Source organism: Aythya ferina (assembly GCF_964211825.1).
Source record: "Aythya ferina genome assembly, chromosome: W".
Classification (NCBI taxonomy): domain Eukaryota; kingdom Metazoa; phylum Chordata; class Aves; order Anseriformes; family Anatidae; genus Aythya; species Aythya ferina.
This window is the reverse complement of record NC_140313.1, coordinates 17,376,968-17,381,423: the sequence shown is the minus strand read 5'-3', so window position 1 is coordinate 17,381,423 and position 4,456 is coordinate 17,376,968. Positions and strand designations below refer to the sequence as shown.

Sequence of the window (4,456 nt, the reverse complement as noted above, 5' to 3'; positions counted from 1 at the left end):
GTTTTGGATATTACCCATTTCCTTGATTTCCCATTCATTCCCTTTTATTTATTTATATTAGTTACTGTCCCTTGTTTCAATTTCCACGCAAACCTTTTTACTGCGGGTTTTTACTATCTTTTCCTAATCTTCTTCCCAAATGTCCCAGTTCTCTGGGATTAAACTCTTCCTTCCGCATACAAACTTTACTATTTCATATTGTTAATGAGCCCTGTTCCAATCATAAATCCACAGGGCTTCAGGAAAACACCTGAAGCACTCAGCCTTCTGTCTTCTAGACAAACAATACCACCTTTTCCACAAAACTTTCATTTCAACAGGACTGAATTTCAAACCGAATGACAATTTTTCTCATGCACTTTGTTAGTAAGCCCACACAAAACAAGGAATCTGTTATAAATTAGACCACACAATTTACTGGTCTATTGAAATTATTTTATTAATCAAGTAAGCAGACACTAGCAAAACAGCGCTGGGCGGCTGGGGAGTCTCCGCTCCGCAACAGCACACACCTTCCTGTTGAGGGATTTCTTGAAACAGCAAAAATCCCATGGCTTGCTGTAGCTGAGCAAACCAAGCTACCAGGGCAACTATGAGAAGTTCCCATGACAGTGTTCCCACATCGCCCAATTGAGGAATTCAGGAAAATATTGTTACCAGTAGCTGGCCTCAAGGACAAGGTCTATGTGACTGCTAATCACAAGGGGACTGTTTTCTTGCAGGTGGGGTTGTTTTCTTGTAGCTGTTTGTCTGAGTGCTTTGACCAATAATCTTGTGTGAAACACTGTCCACCCCTGTTAAGTTCTCTATAAAAGTTAGGCTATTCGGGCAATAAAATGGAGCATGATCTGACTCTACTGTGTGTCTGTCGTGCTTTCGACCGTGCTTCCTGCAACATATGGCGCCCGAACAGGCTGAGACCTGAACAGGACCCGAACGAAACATCGCAGCGCAGCGGGACACCAGCGGCGCCGGCACATCCGAACGCAGGTAGACCAGGAGACCAGCGGCGCCGGGACCAGCGGCGCCGCGACCTCGCCGCGCCGTCGGGACTTCGGAGCGCCCATCCGACCGGCGCTTGAGCGGACCGGACACCGGCCCAGAAACACGGTACACAGGACTCACGGTGAGGCGTGGTATTCCCGCTGAGACACGCGGAAAACCGCGGGGAACGGGGTTTTGCGGCGGGACGTGGAATTGCGGAGGGCCGCGGGAAACGGAGTTGCGGCGGGACGTGGAATTTGCGGAGGGCCGCGGGAATTAGAGTTGCGGCGGGACGTGGAATTTGCGGAGGGCCGCGGGAATTAGAGTTGCGGCGGGACGTGGAATTTGCGGAGGGCTGCGGGAAACGGAGTTGCGGCGGGACGTGGAATTTGCGGAGGGCCGCGGGAATTAGAGTTGCGGCGGGACGTGGAATTTGCGGAGGGCCGCGGGAAACGGAGTTGCGGCGGGACGTGGAATTTGCGGAGGGCCGCGGGAATTAGAGTTGCGGCGGGACGTGGAATTTGCGGAGGGCCGCGGGAAACGGAGTTGCGGCGGGACGTGGAATCGCGGAGAGACGCGGAAAAAGGAATCGCGGAGAGACGCGGAATCGCGGTGAGACGCGGAATCGCGGAGAGACGCGGAAAAGGGAATTGCGGTGAGACGCGGAATCGCGGAGAGACGCGGAATCGCGGTGCGATACGGGCCATCCGAGATCGAGTTGCTACGGGAGACCAGAGGCGTCAGTGGACAATGGCAGCCGACCCTCACCGTGTGGCGAGTCGGCACAGAGCAGAGGGGCGGACATCAGGACCCTGCAGCCTGTCTGACGTAACCATGGAGGCAGCGGCGGCTGTGCTGCTTCTCTCTGGCATTCTTTGTATAAGAGGGTTATCTTGCAATGCAAAAAAGACTATTCGTCCCCAGATCGGTGTTATAACTATGTTTCTGGATAACATTCCGTGGGGTTGCCACATTCTACAGACTATTAATGACGATTTAGCTCTATTGCAGGGCAGGAGTGCAGAGACGCAGATTACACTGCCAAATGACCACCGGCAGGCTGTTTCACAAACAGCTTCTAAGGTTGCAGCCGGCACTGCCTGCAGCCGTATAGCAGACGTTACACTCTCTTTCCTAACTAGTAATCATGTGTCTCATCCATTTGTGGTGAATGGTCAGTGGCAAAAAGAAAAGGGGGAGAGTAAGGGGCGACAAAGACAGAAACGGAACCAGGAGGATGCCACTGACACTAACAGCACGGGTAATAGGAGTAGTATAAGTGACACAGGTGTGGGGCGGTGGCGGGCGCTGCCGCGCTGCGGGGCACTCTGCCTGCTGCTCGCCCTCGCCGGCCTGTGCACTGCTGCCGACGGTGCTAGAGCAAAATGTGAAGACTGCTCAGATGGCAGTGATGAGAGTGCTTGTGTGAAGAAGACGTGTGCTGAATCTGACTTTGTGTGCAACAGTGGTCAGTGTGTGCCAAATAGATGGCAGTGTGATGGGGATCCGGACTGTGAAAATGGGTCTGATGAGAGTGCTGAGCTGTGTCATACGAGAACATGCCGGGTAAATGAAATCAGGTGTGGTCCTCAGTCAACCCAGTGTATCCCAGTGTCCTGGAAATGTGATGGTGAAAAGGACTGCGACAGTGGAGAAGATGAAGAGAGTTGTGGCATTGTGACTTGTAGTGCAGCAGAATTCACATGCAGTAGTGGGCAATGTATTTCCAAAAGCTTTGTCTGCAATGTTCAAGATGACTGCAGTGATGGTAGCGATGAGTTGGAGTGTGCACCTCCTACCTGTGGTGTTCATGAGTTTCAGTGCAAGAGTTCTACCTGCATCCCTATCAGCTGGGTGTGTGATGATGATGCTGACTGCTCCAACCACTCGGATGAATCTTTGGAGCAGTGTGGCCGCCAGCCTGCACCTCCGGTGAAGTGTGCTACGAGTGAGGTGCAGTGCGGCTCAGGTGAATGTATCCACAAGAAGTGGCGATGTGATGGAGATCCTGATTGCAAGGATGGAAGTGATGAAATTAACTGCCCTTCTCGGACCTGCAGGCCAGACCAGTTCAGATGTGAAGATGGGAACTGTGTCCATGGGAGTAGGCAGTGCAGTGGTGTGAGAGACTGTCTGTATGGCACTGATGAAGCAAACTGTAACAATGTTATTCAGTGTTCTGGACCTGGCAAATTCAAGTGCAGAAGTGGAGAATGCATAGATATCAATAAAGTGTGTAACCAGCAGAGAGACTGCAAGGACTGGGGTGATGAGCCCCTGGAGGAATGCATCATAAATGAATGTGACTGTCCAGCTGGGTTTGAGTTTATAGACAAGAGAAACTGTGGAGACATTGATGAATGTCAAAACCTTGGTATCTGTAGTCAAATGTGTATCAACCTGAAAGGTGGCTACAAAAGTGAACGTAGCCGTGGATATCAGATGATTCCTGCTACAGGAACCTGGAAAAGGCCATACTGGTACAAAGACACAAATAACACCTGTGATTGCAATGACGCTGCTAAGCAGGGTTTAGGGGTTTATAGCACGGAGACAAGGGGTAACAACTACAGTGTTTGGAACAATCGTACAGCTTTGGCCTTACCTCCTGATGTGCTTCTGATTTGTGGGGATGGGGCCTGGCAGGGTATCCCTGCAAATGCTATCAGATGTCCATGTTACATAGATAAACTCATTGTATTTGCTCCTAGCTTGTTACAGTTGTGTGAGATCACCAGACATGACAATGGACATTGCTTGCATTGGATTGCAATGATAATGTTGAATTGTGTGGGGTTGCAGCTAGAGCGGCATTAGCAATTTCAGTGCCTGGAGTGGCATCTGCGGCCACACGTAACAACTTAGAAAAATTGGTATGCTGGGCCGAGAGGCAAGCCTATGCCATGACAGAGATACTTGAGGAGATGTTACCAGATCAAAATAGTCTGCGACATGTGCTTTTACAGGATCAAGCTGCTATTGACATCTTGCTTTTGGCTCAAAGGAATGGGTGTGAGGACTTTAAGGGAATGTACTGTTTAAACCTTTCTGATCATAATGAGTCAATTCACAAATCCATTACTTTCCTGAAAGAGCACATGAGAAAGATTCAATATGGTATCAATCCTTTCAATCAATGGTTCACTGACTTGTTTGAAACAAAGTGTAGATGGTTGCTGGGTTTAATCACAAGGGGATTAAGGATTTGGTTTATGGTGGTGGTAATTATCGTTGTGTGTTGTAAGTATAGCTAAAGAGTTACTTGTAAAACTGCTGTGTCAGGCTTGGTTTGCTCAAAAAAAAAAAGAAGGGGGAATTGTTGAGGGATTTCTTGAAACAGCAAAAATCCCATGGCTTGCTGTAGCTGAGCAAACCAAGCTACCAGGGCAACTATGAGAAGTTCCCATGACAGTGTTCCCACATCGCCCAATTGAGGAATTCAGGAAAATATTGTTACCAGTAGCTGGCCTCA

General features: G+C 49.6%; 1 pseudogene across 1 annotated transcript; it reads left to right on the top strand.

Annotated features, from left to right (window-relative positions):
- The first annotated feature begins 526 nt into the window (after positions 1 to 526).
- LOC311426283 (very low-density lipoprotein receptor pseudogene) lies at positions 527 to 4,117 on the top strand (annotated as a pseudogene). The gene is made up of 2 exons (XR_014698951.1): positions 527 to 1,265; positions 1,309 to 4,117. The product of XR_014698951.1 is annotated as a very low-density lipoprotein receptor pseudogene (transcript).
- Positions 4,118 to 4,456: the final 339 nt, after the last annotated feature.